Below are 20,527 nucleotides of genomic sequence, written 5' to 3' on the forward strand. Positions count from 1 at the left end.
AGAGGGCAAACTTGTGCAAAACAGTTAATATTTGATTGTTGTATGTACTGTTTAATCCTATTTTCCTTTCTAAGTCTAAAAGTGCCAAGGCCTGAAAGGGTCTTGCAAGGACTGCAAGGGTCTTGCATATATAATCTGAAAAGGGCTTAATTTTATCCCACTTCTATGGGCAACTCTAATGCAGAACAGAGCAATACGTACAATCTTATCGCATTTCAGGTTAGTTTCTTGACAGATTTTGACCAAAGTGTTTTTCAATGTATGATTCATGTTTTTCCATTTTCCTGTTGATTGAGATCTCCATGAAGCATGTAATTTCCAGTTGATCTGTAAAGCAGCACTTACTTTCTGTACCACATCACGTAGAAAGGCAGATCCATTATCAGCTCTGAATAGTGTTGGCTAAACCAAACCTAGGAATAATTTCCTTTAGCAAGAATCTTAAAATATCTGAAGCTTTTTCTGTTTGGGTGGGGACTGCTTCAACCCATCCTGAAAAGATGTCTACAAATACCAGTAAATACTTAAAACTCCCAGTAGTCCTAGGCATTTGGGCAAAGTGTATCTGCCAATCCTCAATAAGACATTCCAATTTATATTGTATCCCTTGGCCTGGTAGATATCTCTCATTGTTTGGATTATTCTTTGCACATACAGGGCATCTCTGGGTGACTGTATGGGCCATTTTCTGTAGATATGGCCCCTTCATATGAGGCTTAATAAAATCCAATAAAGCATTCCTCCAGGAGTGTGATCCTTCATGCAGATGCTTTAAGACTAGATACACTATTCAGGTAATAGGTAATACTACGTATTCAGGTAATAGCATCATCCCATGAGAGTTCATCTTTAATGAAGCAGTGGATCTGCTGGAGTAAAGCCCCATTTTCTTGTGCTCGCTCTTCATCTCATTGCCTGTACTGGGGTTTAAGGCAGAGAGATCCACTTGAGGAATCAGGGCTGCTATGAAATGTGAGTTTTTGGCAACTTTTCTGGCTCTTTCATTTGCCAACTGGTTACCTCTCACTGCTTGAAAATTCCCCTTCTGGTGCCCTGGGCAATGCATAATTGCTACTTCAACAGGCAGATAGATAGCTTCTAATAATTGCAAGATTTCTTGCAAATGTTTAATATTATTGTTGTGAGAGGTCAATAATCCCCTTTCCAAATTGCCCCATGTGCATGAGTTATCAGAAAAGCATATTTTGAGTCTGTATATATTCACCTTTTCCCCTTGTGATGATAACCCAAGAGCCTGTGTTAGAACAATCATTTCTGCCTTTTGTGAGGAGGTACCTGGAGGAAGAGCATGTGCTTTTATTGCCTGAACCAATGTGACCACCACATATCTGGATCGCTGCTTGCCATTGTCCATGAAGCTACTACCATCTGTAAATAACCCATAATCTGGTGCAGGCAGTGTTTGATTAAGGAGGTCTGGCCTGCTAGAATATACTGCATCAATTATCTTAACATATTCATGCTCACTTGAGGTGTTGTTGTTCAAGTTATCAGACGGCAAAGTTGTCAGATTCAATGCTGCTGTTGTCTGTAAAGTCACATTTGGATTGTCTAACAATATAGCTTGGTATCAGCTCATTCTTCCCGCCATTAGCCAATATCCCCCTTTCTGTTCTAAATGGGTTAATACTTGATGAGGCACATACACCATTATCTCTTGCCCAAGTGTTAACTTTTCTACTTCTAATAGTATGTCACAAGCAACAGCAACAGCCGTCAAACAGGGGAGCTCTCCTTTGGCTGTGGGTTCTAATTGCTTAGAGAAATAGGCCACCAGTTGTGGAGTATCCTCAAACATTTGTATTAGGATCCCCAATCCATGACCTTGCCTTTCATGCATGTATAGCTTAAAGGGCTTTCTAGGGTCTGGTAACACTAGAACGGGTGCAGTTGTTAATTTTTCCCTTATTGTCTCAAATGCCAATTAATATTCCGTAGTCAGATTCAAAGGCTCTGAATCCAATTCTCTTAAGGCTTCATATAAAGGATTGAATATCAAACTATAATTTGGAATCCAGATCTGACAGAAACAAGCCTTTCTCTAAAACTCAGAGTTGTCATTGATTTCTGGGGGTTTTTAGAGATATAACTGCTTGTTTTCTAAGAGAATACATTGTCCCTAACATAGCCAAAAGCCAAGATAAACAATCTCTTATTGATAAATTTGGGCCTTATAAGGTGATATTTTACACCCACAGTCTGCCAAATGACTTAAAACCAGAATAGTATTATCTACACAAAGTTCATTAAGTGGGGTTAGCAATGAACAAATCATCTATATATTGTAATGAAACCCAGTCATTTAATTCTATCATTCTCAAATCCTTTGCCAAAATCATGGGGGAATTTTTATGAGCGTGACTCACGACAGGGGAATTTTTAAATCCTTGTGGTAACACCATCCAATAGTTTTGGGAGGTTGTTCTGGTTTCTGGGTCCTACCATTCAAAGGCAAACAAAATTGGGTCTTCTCCTCTATGGGAATGCAGAAAAAGGCATCCTTTAGATCTAGCACAATGAGCCATTCATAATCACCAGCTATTTTTTTAAGATTTTATTTATTTATTTGACAGAGAGAGACACAGCAAGAGAGGGAACACAAGCAGGGGGAGTGGGAGAGGGAGAAGCAGGCTTCCCGCCGAGCAGGGAGCCTAATGCGGGGCTCAATCCCAGGACCCTGGGATCATGACCTGAGCCAAAGGCAGACACTTAACTGAGCTTAACTGAGCCACCCAGGCACCCCTGCCCAAACCACTTTACTCACTTGTTTATTGGTTTCAGGAGCGAATAGTTCTGCTTCTGGTGTCTTAACCTGAGTAAGAACAGCTTATAACTGAAGCATCTTACCTGGACGGACCTATATTTATAGGTGCTGCTTCTTTGGAGAGAAAGTTACCTGAGTGTTTAGTTTACAAAGCAAGTCTTGTCCAAGCAGTGGGATAGGACATTCTGGCAGAGAAGGAAAACTACGACTCAAAAATCAGCAAATCAAAGAAAAATCACCATTTCAGTGGCTGCAGGAAAGGTCATTATTGTGCTTGACCTGAGACCCCCAACTACAGAGACTGTCTTCTGGGCATTTTGTGTCAATTTAGTATTTAAGATGCTATTTGTGGCCACTATGTCCACGAAGAAGTCCATCAACTGGTTCCCCCTGGCATCTGTAGCTGGGGCTCCTGAGGGGAAATGGTCATTGGATCAGCCAGATGGTAAGGAGCTTCTTCACTTGCCATCCTCCTCTCTTTCCATCATCATTTCTTTACACCTTGTCTTTCCTTCCTGCCTTTGTTTTCCTTTCATATTCGGGCAGTCCCCTTTCCAGATCCCTCCCTTTTTGCAGTAGTGGCACTGGTTCTCACCAGTAGCTCCTTTCTTACTTCCTAGAGCTCACTTTTCTTTTTCCCATCCCTGCCTTCCACAGTTTCCACAAAGGCTATGGCCTGGTGAGCCCTTTTTCCTTCATGTGCAATAAATACTTCATAGGCTATATCAACTAGCTATGATGGTTTCATTCCTACCACCTCTTTCTCTTTTTGGAGCTTTCTCCTTATATCAGACATGCTCTACCCTATGAATGTCATGTTTACCATGTGGACATTTTCTGGGGGCTCTGGGTCTGTATCTGTCTATTTCCAATAAGCTGGGTAAATCCTTTCTAATCAAGCTGGATTTTCAGTTAGATCTTGTCTCAATTCTTGAATCTTATTCTAACTGCACTGCTTGGGAACGCTTTACTTAACCTGCCAAGATGCACAGTCGATAATGCTCAAGTCAAGGCAAACCCCCTCGGTTTGGGTCCCAATTGGGCTCAACCAATGGAACAGCAGGTGCTGGGTCTGGGGTCTGGGATGGGTCCTCATGATGGAGGTACTGGGCTTCCTCATTTGCTTTGGCCAATACTAGCCATCTTTTATCTGTGGTTAACATGATATTCAATAAAGACTGTACGCCTGCCCAAGTAGACCTGATGGGTTGCAAAAATGCTCAAAAAGGGTTCCACCTTCATTTGGGGGTCTCTCTCTTAGGGGGGTTGGCATTTTTCTAATTCATTAAGTCTGAAGTTGAAAAAGGAATATATATCCAATAATATCTGGGAAGCCTTGAGCATCAATGCCCTCTACTGGGTATTGCCTTAAGGATATTGCCTAGTCCCCACAGTGGGTGCTACCTGTCTAAACTGGGTGCCCTGGCAGGTCTTAGGGAGAGACGGTTCCAGGATTCCTTCATTCCATCCCATAGGATGGTGAAGCTGGAACCCCAATAGGAGGAGGAATTAGAGGTGAGTGCTCTGGCAGAGGGGATGGTAGAGATAGATTGGCCATACATTCTTTCTCCTCCTCTCTTTAATATGCATTATCAGGAAAATTTGGGGGTTTTCTCCTTGTCTCTGCACCATTAACTTACACTGTTTTCCTGGACAGCATCTTTATTATATATAGACATGAAGGCCTGAACACAGGGTATCTCATCATCCTTTCCTGCCCTTTGACAAAACACCTCTAATTGTAAAATGCTGTTTAAAGATCCATTTGGGGGCCACCTCTCATCTGATTCTAAATAGTACATCAGTCAGGTGGTATTACAATAGAAAATCCGCTTTTCCTTAGTCATAGATTCCTGACTATATTCCTTCCATTTATTCAAAATTCGACCCAGTGTGCTGGTCAACTGGATAAAGATAGAACCTCCCATTACACCAAAGATGATAAACATAAACACACACACACCAAAGACAGAGCTGCCCCAAATCCCAAAGGAAATGACCATTATTCAAGTTCTTAGTTTCTTCCAAATGTTGAGCCTCTTCCAAAATGGAAAAGCACAGATAACAAAAACAAAAGTGCCAACACTTCACAAAAGAGAAATTGTTGCTATGCACTTTTAACAAACTTACCCAGGCTGGAAGCTTGTCTGCTTGCCCCAGATGCTCTTTTCCTTTCCATTCAAGTCAGAGAGAAAGTGCTGGTTATCAACAGTGAATTTCCTCAAGACAAAAGGAGCCTGGGCAGCTGCAGGGACAGATTCCCCAGATTCCCTCCAATCCAAATAGCCCTGAGCAGCTAACCTCCTGTCGTCATCCAAGCTACCAGCCCAGGAAAGGCACAAGGAAGCCCTGGAGAGCTGTCCCAAACAACTGCTCTGCTTTGGGCTTCCCAGGGGAACTGGATGCTACAGGGGCATGGGCTTCTGGCTGGCTTGCCAAATAATTTGTTACCAAATCCCAAGTTTGGCTGCTCATTGCTCAAAAGGCCAATACTCCAGAGATGACTGTTGATTGGAAAGGAATATGAGCTTTATTCAGGAGGCTGGCCACCTAGGGAGAAGGCAGACTCTAGTCCAAAAGCCAGCTCTGTGGTTTCTGCCTAGCCAAAAGGGCTTTAAAGGGACAGGGTGGTTGATCAGTGAGGGGGTGCAGTGGCCTGAAACATTTCCTGATTCCATGTAGATTTAGTGGTGCCTATTTACAGCTTTAAGTGCTTGAAAGGGTTGTGCAACAGGTCTGATTCCTGTTCTGTGATGTGCCAGGGCTTTCCGTTCTCCTCCTAGAAAGGAATGTAAGATTTATAGATACACTAGGAAAGTTAGGAAATCAATCACATGAACTTAACTTATTAAAAATCACCATGCTAGTTATGAAGATCAAAGCACCCTCAGGCAATTCAAAACATTTATTAAAAACCTGATGCTCATTTTTTACCATATGTTCTTAAATATAGCAAATATAATTTGGTAATGTAATTTTATATTACTTAAACTAGACAAATTAATTTTGATGTACAAAGACATTTGATAATTATGTATTATTCATACTATATTTTTCCCTTAGGTTCTCCTCTGTTGTCCCAATTTCCCCCCCAAAAAGAGGCACTAAGGCACGTGGAGGGACTACAAGCAATTGACAACAACAACAAACACACTACCATACTTTTATTTTCACACTGATTTCAAATAATCACAGATGGCAAGTTATCAAAAAGCAAATCTAATCATATAAAACCTTCAACCCAAGGCCAAAATAACACATGAGTAAAAGACAACTGGAAATATATGTTTTATAAGATGCAATGTTTTTTGCATGTTGAAATGAACAAAATCACGTGGGCAAGCAGAAGTACAACTAAGTAGAAAACATGTGATTGAAGGAAAATGACTAGTTGTTATATTAAAGCTCTCATGATCTTGTTTTTTTTTTTTAATATCGCATACTGAAAAAAAAATATGATTTTGCACAGTCACAAGAATAAGGCTGCATCTTTGTTTACAATTAATATAAGTATCCTTCTACCTCCTCTTCCCGCTTCACACATTTACCCATATTCAAAGAGTTCTGAAAGCTTGGGAGTTTTTAATTCTTTCTTTGCACTGATTTTTAGTTTGAGTTTAATCAAAGAGATAATCCTTCTTAAGAGGAAGTATGAAACCTACTGAGGTAAAGAAATGCTCATTCTTGCATCTCTTGAATATTTAGGCAAACTAGCTTTTTAATGCACTAGTCAAAGCACCAGATACATTGAGAAGAAATACTTGGATGTAAGATGTTAAGCCATGAACAATTTGGTTTAACATTTTGATCTTAAGTTTAAGATTTTAATCTATTCACAGTGTAATTTTTTTTCAAATACTCTCAGATATATAAAAATCTAATGAGATATACTTGAATGTATGGTATTTTTAAATAAGTATGTTTCAAAATATTTGGTTATGTTACCTGTAATAATGAAATCTCCTGAATTAAACTTAACAGGTAGGTTTCAGACTCTGTGCACAGAGATGAGAATTTGTCACAATTTTCTATTGTAAGATTGAGTCAATTATAATTAGTCATAGGTTAAGTTAAATCAGCACATATCACCCTCAGCAACAACCACATGTATTAGGCTCTATTAGTAAAATCTTTTCAAAATTATATTTCGCATCCCTACCTAATTCTTCCTGCTAAACAGTTTGAGAATTTTTGGTATTCCTTTCACTTTTATTCCTGTTTAAAAAGTACAAAGATTTCATTTATATAACTGCTTTCACTATGCATTAAGATACACTAAACTTATGTCTTGGGAAAATAAATTAGCTTTTAGATATTTTGAAGTAATTATGTCAGTGCAAGTTATAAGAAACAAATTATAGTTGGCACAACAAAGAAATAATTATTTAAAAATATCATCAGAGACCAAGTTCTGCCTCCATGATAAGACCTAGATAATTGGGTTCAATTTATTGTCCTCACCCTTGGTATTTAAATCCATAAGATGCTCATTCTTGAAAAACTAAATTTCAAATGATTTAAAAAGGTCTACATCTGAAGGAAGTTCAAGATTATCAGACTGAGATCTGTGATGTCTGTGGGCATACATGGCCAAACCACTGCCGGCATTCTAAGTGAAAAGCAACAACACACCTTCAGGATTTTATGTTACCCATTGTGTCAACAATGGCCTGTGAAACAATACATGTTACCTCTAGAGATGTTCCCAAATCTTATCGCTTAAAACTAGTGAACATTTTTAATTTTTGGTTTGTTTTTATTAACTTTAGTAAGTTCTGGTATAAACAAGTACTATGCTATCTTGTTAGGAACTGTTTTTACACCTGACTTGGAGAAAGTCATTTGTCCCAAGTGCTTTGACATTCTGATTCCTGGGGCAAACTTTAATAGACATTTCAAGCAAGGCTTGATTATAAAACAATCTACAACCCATTAGTTGTAGCTATATTAAACCTGTAGCAATCAATCCCAATGCCTGGGTCAACCAAATGAGATAGAAGGAGTGAATTGCCTGAAACTGTGGGTTATTGGAAATCTCACTGATAGGACACATCAGGAAAATGAATGCTCATCTTCTCAACATTTACTAGGAGGAGAATCTCTCATCCTAATTTATTTTGCTCTGGCTTTATAAAGGTGAATCAGCTGATATTCTCTGATATGTATTAAACTGCTTCAGAAAGGTGACTGAAAAATGTTAGCTGGTGTGTAGTTTTTAAAAGTTAAGACTACTAAAATTATTTAACTGATGTGGTTTGTAGCATTCTAAATTAAAAATATATTTTGATCTTATTCTATTTTGTATCTTTTGCCAAAATTTTTTAATTCGTTAAGCCCAATTCTTAATATCTTGTATTTCTGTCATGCAATGGAATAGATTTTGTTTGCTGCTGTTTATCCCAGCAAGTATGAAACTAGTCCCCATAGTGAGTCTGCCTTTGGAGTCAGAGGCACGGGTCAGGGCAGGATGAGCTTGTTCACAGCTGTAATCACTCTGGCCTGCCTCCCCAGAGCTGAAGACAGAGGCCTCTTTCCCACCAGTCCCCATCCTACCCACTCTGGGTGACATATATAACATATTTGTCAAGATTCTCATAACGGAAAAGATAAAACCTATTTTTGTCTTATTTTTACATTTAAAATGAGAGGATTTGATAGATAAATGTGAAATTTTCAACAATATCTAATCAAATATATATATATAATTAGTAAATTGGTTCATTTTTCAATAGATATGAACATTTTTTAGTCCTTTTATGAGGTCTGACACTTTAGAGGATTAATCATAAGATTGATGGTTCTGCATTTCCATGTGTCACTTGATAGTTCTCACAATCTCAAGGCAGTTACTAGGAATCTCCTTCATAGGAGTAGTTGGCGTGGCATTCAGTGAGACCACTCTTCAGTAATTATGATAATGATAATAATGATTCCATCAGCATCCCGGTTGGAGAACAGATGGCATATCAAAAAGGGATGTTTGGGACACCTGGGTGGCTCAGCTGGTTAAGGGTCCAACTCTTGATTTCGGCTCAGGTCCTGATCTCGGGGCTGTGAGATTGAGCCCCATGTCAGTCTCTGCAATGGGCATAGAGCCTTCTTGAGATTCTATTCCTCTCCCTCTGAACCTCCCTCCCCCCAAAAGCGGGGGGGATTTGAAGAAAGTTAGTAAAGGGACTATTTACAAAGGTGTGAGCTGGTTTGAAGGAAGTCAACAAGTAATAATGCGGCACTCTGGAGATAATCATAGCAGGAAAGTCACTATTACCCTAAGGTGAATGAGTTCGGGGTAGGAGGATTTATCAGGACCCAGAAGAAGTAGAAACTGGAGGGTGGGAGAGGGGCATCTGCTGGGACACCAGGTTCCTCCTTCGGTACAGAACGATAGTCCCTACTAACCTCATAGGAAGGGACCTGGGGGAAGAAATACCTACATCAATTTCTTCTCTCACTTTCCTTTCTCCTATGGATAACTTTCATTGTATGAATCCAAAATATACCAGAAGGGAGACTAATTCAATAGTGTCAACAAAGTATCAATAAACTGCAAGGTAGAGAAGCAAGGTTGGATCTAGAGGGAACAAGAAGAGAATATTTCAGTAAATATTTAAGGAGCTTTATTTCATTTAAATAGTACAACAACTCTTCATCCTTTCACTAGTTGAAAATTTGAACCTCAGCTTTCTGAGAACATGTGCTTAATCAGGAGTAAAGCTGGGGTTAAGGCTCCTAATCATCTAATTCAAACTTCTGCTTTTATTATGCTATGCCCTTTATAAGCAATCATATGCCTTACAAAATCCTAAATACCTCCTTTACAAACAAGTACATTTATAGCCTGAGACCTCAGCAATGACGATTTCACATTAAGAACACATTGAAACTTTTTTTTTATTTTTTTATTGTTATGTTAATCCCCATACATTACATCATTAGTTTTAGATATACTGTCCCATGATTCATTGTTTGTGCATAACACCCAGTGCTCCATGCAGAACGTGCCCTCCTCAATACCCATCACCAGGCTAACCCATCCTCCCAACCCCCTCCCCTCTAGAACCCTCAGTTTGTTTTTCAGAGTCTATTGTCTCTCATGGTTCTTCTCCCCCTCCGATTTCCCCCCCTTCATTCTTCCTCTCCTGCTACATTCGTCTTCTTCTTTTTTTCTTTCTTAACATATATTGCATTATTTGTTTCAGAGGTACAGATCTGAGATTCAACAGTCTTGCACAATTCACAGCGCTTACCAGAACACATACCCTCCCCAGTGTCCATCACCCAGTCACCCCATCCCTCCCACCCCACCCCCCACTCCAGCAACCCTCAGTTTGTTTCCTGAGATTAAGAATTCCTCATATCAGTGAGGTCATATGATACATGTCTTTCTCTGTTTGACACATTGAAACTTTAAGCCATTGGCCATAGCACTCCCTTTACACAGCCCATCCTTCTAATTTACCAAAAAAAAAAAAAAAGAAAAGGAAGGAAAGAAAGAAACCCTACTTAAAAAAAAAAAAAAAAAAAAAAAGCTCCCCTCACCCTAAAAGCTACATTGTACATTTCAAGATTTGAGTTTGTTTTGCTTGCCCTGCTTCATTGTTTTAAAAAAAATCTATAGTATTATCTGCATTTGTCCTGTTTTTTTAGCCTCTAGATCTTCATTTTCAGTCACTCCCTATTCCTATATCCCCTTGGCATTTAACAAAGTACAGTTCAGCCCATTAGATTGAGGACTGTGTCTTCAGCTTTGAGACCAAAGCAAGAAAACCCTTTTTAACTGCTTACATTTCTGTATTTAGGACAGAGGTAAAGGAAAAGAAATTTAAACAAGAATAAATAAAGGACAAGCCATGAAGCTAGCACAATTAAATGAGAGAATTAGCATTCCAATATCAACTATTTATTTGTTCCATAGAAAGAATATGGAACCGAAGTCAAGAAAACTATTCTCAAACTATGCTACTAGTTACTTTTTTTTCTTTTTTCTTTTTTCTTTTCTTTTTTCTATGTTTCTCACTGCCTTTGATCAGGTCTGTCCAAAGTGATTCAACATTAATGGAATAAACAAATTTAAGTTTATGCAGCAGGCTTCTTTTTTTCTGTAGTGAGTTTCTTTTCTGCAGACTTCTCAGAGGCTGTTTCTTGGTAGCTGCAGCCTTTTTTCCCACCAGAGGTTTCTTCTGCTTCTTAATGCCAACAGCCTTCTTTCTTCCCTACCACAGGAAATACTACTTCCTGTATGAACTGGCCAATCACTTGACCTCAGGGGACCTTGATTTCCACTGATGCTGAATTGTTAAAGGAATATTATGGATCCTCAGGGTTCTATTAGGATAAAAGAAGATTAGAGATGTAAAAAATTAATAAAATTATAAGGAAGCATTCTTAAAAATTGATCATATTCATTACTGCCCATTTTCCTTTTGGACTATTTATTTTTCTGTTGGCATGATACTTGTTTTATTTTTTTCAAAACACTCTGGTTTCTGTGGAGTACTGTGTGTTAAAAAAGAGAAGAAGAAGATGTAGAGAGAGAGATTGGGGGTAGGGTGAAGGAAAGAAGGGAGGGAGAGAAGAGAGAGTTATTTCTAGGTTCCAGCACATAACACAAATTTATGACCAAATTTATTTATTATTGAAAATGTATTATTAAATTGAATGAGCAGAGCACATACGTTGCTATTGCTGGAGGCAACCATAAGTCACATTCTGACAGGTTACATGTATTTAATGCAACTATTTTTTATACATGAGAAATGAATAATTTCTTTAATAATTGCCAAATTATACACTTCCTGAAATGCATGGAATCTTCTTAGGGAAATACATTTACCAAAATGTCATGTGAATTTATGCATATTTCAAGGCAGATTCAGAGAAAATATGTAGAACAGCTTCCTAACTTCCTTTCCAAAGGGTGACATTAAAGGATAGCTTCCATTTTATTGTATTATTTTTTGTACATTTTAAAATTGTTTAAATAAAATATACTCAAATGTAAAATAGAGGCTAAATATATAGTCATACAGCTATTATGCAGTAATAAGGTAAAGATTTTTGTTTTCTTTTCCCACTATTTTGGGGGTGGAGTAGGATAAATCTATTCATTTGGTTTCACAATCGCCTAAAGATATTTGATAAAAGACAAGAGATCTTTGTAGCATTTTAACTGTGCCCTATGGGACTCATCAACTAACACTTGACCAGAAAAATTAGCATAACCTTTTTACCAAAAGTCAGTAAACTGAAACCAAAAGTGAAAAATTAATTTACTTTCTGGAATGCCAGTGCTTCTAGGGGTGTGAAGTAATTTATAGCTAAATTTGATGACCTGGTATTTTTCAGTGTCATAATATGAATTAGGGAGATAGGGTGGTGTATAATACAGCAAATCCTGAGAAAAAAATTCTAGTGAAGTAACTATTTCATCTCTCATAATTTTTAGTCCCATAATACCCTCAATATCCACTACCTCAGGGAATAAATTACTGTTTAGTCTTTGGCATTTAGGCAAGAGAGGAGACTATTCTTCAGGGTAATATATTAGCCATAAGATTGAAATATTCTAAGAAATGTATTTTTCCCAAATTTATGTTTTCAAAGAAGTATTAAAAGTTCTGGGCTTTTTTTTTTTTTTTTTTTTCTTCCCAGAGTCATTTGGAATACTTGGTTGAGCTTCGCTGAACCTCAGTCTCTCACTCATTTTAATGCCTATCCATAGACTGAGCATATCTCACAGCAGCTCTGACAATGTATTTAAATGCATTTAAATACATAGCATGTCCTTCCTATCTCATGTTCCATCCTTGTCATAAAATCTTATAGTCCATTGTTAATTTTTTTTATTTTTATAGACTTTTAGGCATTATAACTCCTTAACTATCTCTAAAACTTCTAGAAAGAATAATTAAAACAAATGCAGAAGAGCTTACTTAGGTGGAATGTCAATGAGTCACAAAGAAATGACTGAATTTCTCTCCCCACTTGGTGTGTTTACCTGGTAACCGTGGTGCTATGCACAAATGAAAACCTCAAAAATATCCATTGGTGTTTTGCAAATGTAAGACAGTTATATTTCAGGATTCATAGAGTGGCTCTATGTCCAAGTCAGAGCAAACTTTTTCTAGCAAGGTCATTTTACAATGAGGCAAAAAGGAATCTGTCCTTATATAATCCTCCCAGAGCTGGCTTTCTTGATTATTTATTAATTCATTAGTTTTGATAAATATAATTGAGTACCTAGTGTATACACCTAGATGCTGGGGAAGGAAAAATAATCTAGTTTTGGACACATTTATATATAAACAAGAAATTATACTTCCATAAATATGAGAAAAACAAGGTATATTTGACTGCCATGAGAGAGAAATGGTAAATGCATTGTGGATAGTCATAGATTGAAAATATTTCATCTAGACAGGCAAAATGAGGAAGGGGTAGGATATAGGGGGGAATAAAGGCAGAAGTAATAAAGTGAGGAAAGGCGCAAAAGGTAAAAAGTATATATAGAGGAAAAGTGAAGGAAAATAGGGATATGGCTTTAAATTTTGTGATTTAGCTGGACTATTAGTAGCTCTGAATATGATGTTAAACAAGATATGGCTTGAATCTAGCCACCTGTGAAAAGCTATTTTCCTTCCTTCACAACTCTGGATGGCATGTTACTTTGTTTTGCATCACCAGAGGGGAAAATCAAGCACAATTTAATTTAACAAGTCTTTATTAGGAATTTACAATGGGCAGCACTCTATTAAGGTTACAGAACACATAAGCAGAAGGAATAAGACTAACACAGTGACATAACAACCAGCAGGCTAAGAGTGAAAAAGAATCCACTCAGGATGCATTCCCTAATTATGGCTGATGGAGTTTTCACCTTCATAGTCTAAATCATTGGTAGTTAACAACGAAAAAATATATATCGATTTTATTATTTGAGTATTGTGCAAGTGTACATATTATTTGTTTAGCAAACACAATTACTGTTAAATTTCATCTCAGCTAGTATGTTTGATGCCTTCCTAAAGCTGTGAATTAAAAGAAACTTAAGTATCACTAAAGAAAAGTAACTAAACCAGGTTGGCTCGGTCAGCATTTGCTGTTTGAGTGCTGATACTCAGGAAGGTTATCCAGACCAGTGTTCCTTGTACTCATGTATTTCAAACTTTGGTGTGTAATGGTTCATGCAAGGTGCTTACTGAAAACACAGCTCCTTTGCTCCCCGCCTTGGATTCTCATTCAGCATGCCTTAGCAGAGGAATCCAGAGATTTTGCTGGAGGTGGTCTGCAGACCGTAATTTGAGAAACACAGCCTTATAAACTCTGTGTATGTAGACAATATCCCACCACTGTGCAGGCAATAAACTACCCACCCAGGAACAAAATAGTAAAATTATTTATCTACAGGCTTGAAAGTAAAAATGATAACATTAGTGACTTCTATCTACAACTCCTCTTTAACTCTCATATATTATTTCTAAGATAGCAAATAGGTTCCATATCCTCTGCTGGTAGTGATGGATAAGGAGTTCCTGGAGTTCTGACTTGTGAATGACTCTGGGGCTGGTCAGGTTTTTCTAGAAAAAACATGTTATAGTCAATTAGCCTTGTCTGCAATGAATGGCAAAAGTGTACCAAGGGTGAAATCCCTGTGTCTTCACTTTTCTAAGATGTGTTTCGCATTCCTTTGTGTTTAGTCCATTTCTTTCTTGTCTTCTGAGACTTGGTGATGATGGTTTCTTCTTTTTTTCAGAGTTGATCCTCTCTGACTCTTTACTTGTTCTTTCCTCTTTGCCTAGAAACATATTTGCTCTCAATGCAGTAACATAACCACCTCTCAGCCTGACTGGCTTCTCCCTGATGGGGGCACTGCTTATGTATGGAGAGTGTCTCCCACCTTGTCCAATACCTGTCCCCCACCCCCCCTGCTCACAGCAGAGCTCTCTTCTCCCTGTCCCTTCTCTGTTTTTGAACATTCCTCCCTAGTCTCAGAGGCCATTTCCTTTTCTCTCTCTCTCGTCTCCCTGGAATAATTCTAATTCTGTCTCAAGGGCCCAGATCAAGTAGTAGTTACTGGTTTGTTTCCTTCCAGCTGAGTGGTAAAATTGTTTAGGTTTGAAACAACATAATGATGCAGGTGTTTACATCTACCGTGCCAGTACAGTGGAAAACAAGCTGTATATAATTGGAAAACAAAGTCAAGTAAACAACTTTCTTTGTGATAACAGATTAAAATATGTAAACCCATTATTGCTACTTAGTTGAAAATAGTTCACATCAATGCTGGAATACAATTTAGTTAAGCATCAGGAACTCAGCTTATAAACAATTCTAAATCTGAAACAGTATTTTGTGCAGATCATGATATACAATTATGTATTACATATGTGTTCATCTGTAGATATGTGCATTATAAACGCACACACATATATATTACAATAGGGAGTAATGGATGGGGATTGGGATTTTAATAAATAGCAACAATTTCTCCACTACTCTTGCTAAATGTAATATCGTTCATAGAGGGAAAGAAAGAAACGATGAAAGGAAAAGAGGAAAAAAGAAGAAAGAACGATATCTTGAAAATGTAGCTTATGCCTAGACTGCCATGATGAGGTACCTGCTCCACTTAGACATGTAGCTTGATATCTATAAAAATCTGTTTTCTCTTTATCCCTTTCTAGCACTTGCTAATAAATAACAAAAATCAAGGGCTTACACATATATGCACTGAAAACAATTATAGAGATACAAAGGAAGTCCTTTATCCTCTACCTATCTCTAACTTCAAGGATCCATTTAGTGAGGATTCACTCTAAAAAAAACCAAAAAGACTTGCCTGTAAGATATGATCACCCTCCTTTTACCCAAGATTCACTTTGGAACTTCTGATTCATTATGGCATTTTTACAGAGTTCTTTCTTTTAATTGTGTGTGTTCACACGGGGGTTTTAGGTATCTCTGAACTTATCACTTAAAAGACCTTTGTAATAGTCTTTCAAAATTAATGAATCAAATGCTGTGAGCACATGGATTTCTGAAGAACATTTTAAAAAGGCCAGGCTTTAAAAGTCAAGGATGATAAGAAAGAGGATCAACTAAGTGCTATAGCCAATAATCCAACTCACTCCTTAATGCTTCTGAATTTAAAATTAGAAGTGTTTCACTACACCTGAATTACTTGAATTACTTTGGTTCAGATAAGTAATTCCAATAGATCAACCTTAGAGATAATCTTCTAACTTTAAATTTAGACTCCCTGAAATGTCTGCTCTCCTCAAAATATCATTTTGTATGTTGAAGATGTTGTCCTAAGAAGATCTAAGGAGCTTTAAGATGAGAAACAGATGAGATGCGTTACATTGCATGCATAATATGTTTGACTCACTTCTCAAAGTTTCACATTTTGATGCAGTTATACAGTTAAAATATAAATCACAGAACTCTTTCTTATACTTGTATCATTCTAAGGAGAAATGGTAGAAATAACAGTTATTGTAGTGTTATGATAGTGAAGAAAACTAATTAGCTTAGGTCAGAGGATAAAAGGCAGAATGGTAAGCAGTTACTGAATATTAAAAGAAAGGAAGAGATAGATTTCATGAAGCAATAGATCAAAGGAATAAAACCCAGGCTGAGTTAAGTTCATTGTTAACACAATTCCTCTTAATGCAGGAAAGCAAATGAAAAATCAATTAACTAGAAAGGATTTCACTTTATATCTGACATACTCACCATTTCCACTCTCCAATGACTTATCAAATTTGCATAAGTAAAAGTCATAATTAATGTAGACATAGAGTACACAACCATAGTTTTCCTTAGGGATCATGCAATGTCAAAAACTGTTAGAGATATTAGTTAATATTTCAAGACACCCCTATAGTACCCATGGGTAAAATGCAAAATGTGCAAAGCAGTGTACATAACATATGGAAGCAAATCAGACAAAGATGGGTAATATGGATATGTAGAACAATTTCCTACAATATTTGATGACCACTCTACTTACAAGGTTAGGTGTATAATCTTTAAAAATTGTATCTGAGAAACGAAATCCTACTGCCAAAATCGTGAAAAGCAGGAAATCAATACATGTTCTTATTTACACAGTTTTAAAAATAAATAACACAATCTGGTACAATATGGATGACATGTAAAGTTGATTACTTCAGTTTCTACATAAAGTAAATAAGAGTAATGTTCTTTAATGCTTCACATAGTTTTGCTCTTTCATAGTCCCTTGGACACTCATAATTCTTAGAAAGCTGTGAAGCCATTTCACACCTTTATATTCACCCCTCATAACTGTGGGGTCAAATGTAGCCTCGGTTTACCTTCATTAGCTAACATCCATATTATACTTCTTACAACAAAACTCTACCTTCAAAATGGGACTCCTCGGGGTGCCTGGGTGGCTCAGTCATTAAGCGTCTGCCTCCGGCTCAGGTCATGATCCCAGGGTCCTGGGATCGAGCCCCGCATCAGGCTCTCTGCTCCAGCGGGAAGCCTGCTTTTCCCTCTCCCACTCCCCCTGCTTGTGTTCCCTCTCGCGCTCTCTCTCTCTGTCAAATAAATAAATCTTTAAAAAAAAAAAAATGGGACTCCTCTCTGTCCCATTTATCAGTTGAGGTCCCTTTCCTGGGTTAGCTCAAGTGCATTAATCTGAAAAATTCATTCATGCTAATAATCATTCATGGGATAACGGGTCACTCATTTGAAAACAGAACTCCAGGGGCACTTGGGTGGCTCAGATGGCTAAGTGTCTGTCTCTGGCTCAGGTCATGATCCCAGGGTCCTGGGATTGAGGACCCTCTCCCTCTACTGTCCCCCCTGCTTGTTCTCCCTCTCCTTCTACTGTCCCCCCTGCTTGTGCTCTTTCACTCTCCCTGTCAAATAAATAAGTAAAATCTTTGAAAAAAAAATGAAAACAGAACTCCACTGTAACATCTGGTATATCTAGGCCTTATTTTAATTTGTGGATTAGTGAATTAATTTCAGACACCATATTAGGACACATTGTTAAATAAGTTAATTCATATATTTTCAAAGGACATTTCAGGTGAGAGCAAAATAGAACAGCGTGAAACAGAAGGGATACAAACATCCTTCCTCAAACTCTGAAATGTAAAACTGTTCAGGGCTATACAACTGGGAAAATTCATAAAATCCAAGAAACTTTCAGGTGATGATAAAACCTGGTAATAAGTTTTCAGAAGACCTCGATTTACATAGATGTGAAGTAATTTCCAAGGAAGCCACTTCTGTAACTAATCATTCCATCCCTATAATTCACAAATCCTTAACTAAAATAATCTCAACTTTAAAAAATTTATGTTTACGGCACCTGGGTTGCTCAGTCAGTTAAGCATCTGCCTTCAGCTCAGGTCATGATCTCAGAGTCCTGGGATCGAGTCCCACATCGGGCTCCCTGCTCAGTGGGGAGTCTGCTTCTCCCTCTCCCTCTGCTGCTTCCCCCTGCTTGTGCTCTCTTTCTCAAATAAATAAATAAATAAATAAATCTTTAAAAAAATTTATGTTTACATCTGTGGGATTCATGACAGTCAACACCTACTAACGGATGTGTTCAGAAATGAGAAACTTGAATATGAAGATATTTAAAATTACTTATTTTTAAATTCCAATACAATTAACATATAGCATTGTATTAATTCCAGGTGTACAATATAGTGATTCAATAAATCTATAAATTACTCAGTGCTCATCAAGATAAGTGTACTTTTCTTTTTAATAAGTATATTCTTTAATCCCCATCACCTATTTCACCCATCCCCCAACTCACCTCCCCTCTGGAAGCCATCAGTTTGTTCTCTATAGTTAAGAGTCTGTTTCTTGTTTTGTCTCTCTCTCTCTTTTTTCCTTTGCTCATTTGTTTTTTTTTTTTAAATTCCACATATGAGTGAGATCATTCACTATTTGTATTTCTAGCATATTTCACTTAACATTATACTGTCTAGATTCATGTATACTGCTCTGAATGGCAAGATTTCATTCTGTTTTATAGCTGAATAATACTCCATTAAATACATATACCACTACTTCTTTATCTGTTCATCTATCAGTGGACATATGGACTATTTCCATAGTTTGGCTATTATAAATAATGCTGCAATAAAAATAGCCGTGAATGTATCCCTCTGAATTAGTGTTTTTGCATTTTTTAGGTAAATACTCCATAGTGCAATGACTGGATCATAGGGTAGTTCTATTTTTAACATTTTGAGGAAACTTCACATTGTTTTCCACAGTGGCTGTACCAGTTTGCATTCCCACCAACAGTGCGAGAGGATTCCTTTTTCTCCACATCCTCTCCACCATTTGTTGTTTCTTGTGTTTTGATTTTAGCCATTCTGACAGGTGTGAGGTAATAGCACAATGTGCTTTTGATTTTCATTTCCCTGATGATGAGTGATGTTGAGCATCTTCACGAGTGTGTTAGCCATCTGTATGTCTTCTTTGGGGAAATATCTGTTCATGTCCTCTGACCATTGTTTTGAGTTTTTGTTTTTTGGTGTTGAGTTCTGTAAGTACTTTATATAATTTTAGATATTAACCCTTTATCACATATGTCATTTGCAAATATCTTCTCCCACTCATTAGGGTGACTTTTCGTTTTATTGGTTGTTTCCTTTACAGTTCAGAAACTTTTTATTTTGATGTAATCTGAATAGTTTATTTTTGCATTTATTTCCCTTGCCTCAGGAGACATATCTAGAGAAATGTTTGATGGCCTATGTCAGAGAGATTACTGCCTGTGCTCTCTTCTAGGATTTTTACAATTTCAGGTCTCCTTTGAGGTCTTTAATCCATTTTGAGTTTATTTTTGTGTACGGCCTAAGAAAGTGGTCCAGTTTCATTCTTTTGCATTTGGCTGTCCACTTTTCCCAACACCATTTGTTGAAGAGACTGTCTTTTCCCCACTGTATATTCATTCCTCCTTTTTTGAATATTAATTGACCATATAATTGTGGTTTTATTTCTGGGTTTTCTGTTCTATTTCATTGATCTATGTGTCTATTTTTGTGTGAGTACCATACTGTTTTGATTACTACAGCTTTGTAGTATAACTTGAAGTCTGGAATTGTGATGCCTCCAGCTTTGTTTTGCAAGATTGTTTTGGCTATGCAAGTTCTATTGTGGTTCCAAGCAAATTTTAGGATTGCTTGTTCTAGTTTTGTGAAAAATGCTGTTTGTATTTTGATGGGATTGTATTTCACTTTTTTCTAAAGATTTTTTTATATTAAGCAATCTCTATACACAACATGAGGCTCGAACTCACATCCCTGAGAGATTGAGAGTCACATGCTCTACCAACAGAGCCATCCAGGTGCTCCTCTTAATTTCATGTTCTGATGCTTCATGATTAGTGTACAGGAATTCAACAGATTTCTGTCCATTGATTTTGTATCCTGCAACTTTACTGAATTAATTTATCAGTTTTAGTAGTTCTTTGGTGGAGTCTTAAGGGTTTTTTTTTTTACATATAGTACCATGTCACCTGCAAATAGTGGGAGTTTTTCTTATCCCTTACCAATTTGGATGCCTTGTATTTCTTTATGTTGCCTAACAGCTGTGGCCAGGACTTCCAGTACTTTGTTGAATAAAAGTATTGAGAGTGGAAACCTTGTCTTGTTCCTAACCTTAGGGGAAAAGCTCTAAGTTTTTCCCCACTGAGTATGATTCTTGCTGTAGGTTTTTCACATAAGGCCTTTAATATGTTGA

At 37.3% G+C, this 20,527-nt stretch overlaps 3 long non-coding RNA genes across 3 annotated transcripts in view; 1 reads left to right on the forward strand and 2 right to left on the reverse strand.

Annotated features, from left to right (window-relative positions):
• LOC118541667 (uncharacterized) overlaps positions 1–5,159 on the reverse strand; it is a 168,147-nt gene extending 162,988 nt beyond the window's left edge. Inside the window, exon 1 of the long non-coding RNA XR_013446935.1 lies at positions 4,916–5,159. This is a non-coding gene — a long non-coding RNA (uncharacterized LOC118541667). The remainder of the gene's footprint in view (positions 1–4,915) is intronic.
• Positions 1–20,527, forward strand: part of LOC118521009 (uncharacterized) — a 119,715-nt gene that overhangs the window by 48,801 nt on the left and 50,387 nt on the right. The gene's annotated exons all lie outside the window — the stretch shown is intronic.
• The window catches only part of LOC118521007 (uncharacterized), a 499,349-nt gene continuing 489,432 nt past the window's right edge, over positions 10,611–20,527 (reverse strand). Inside the window, exon 3 of the long non-coding RNA XR_004909925.2 lies at positions 10,611–11,110. This is a non-coding gene — a long non-coding RNA (uncharacterized LOC118521007). The remainder of the gene's footprint in view (positions 11,111–20,527) is intronic.

Source organism: Halichoerus grypus, chromosome 4, assembly GCF_964656455.1.
Source record: "Halichoerus grypus chromosome 4, mHalGry1.hap1.1, whole genome shotgun sequence".
In the NCBI taxonomy this organism is placed as follows: domain Eukaryota; kingdom Metazoa; phylum Chordata; class Mammalia; order Carnivora; family Phocidae; genus Halichoerus; species Halichoerus grypus.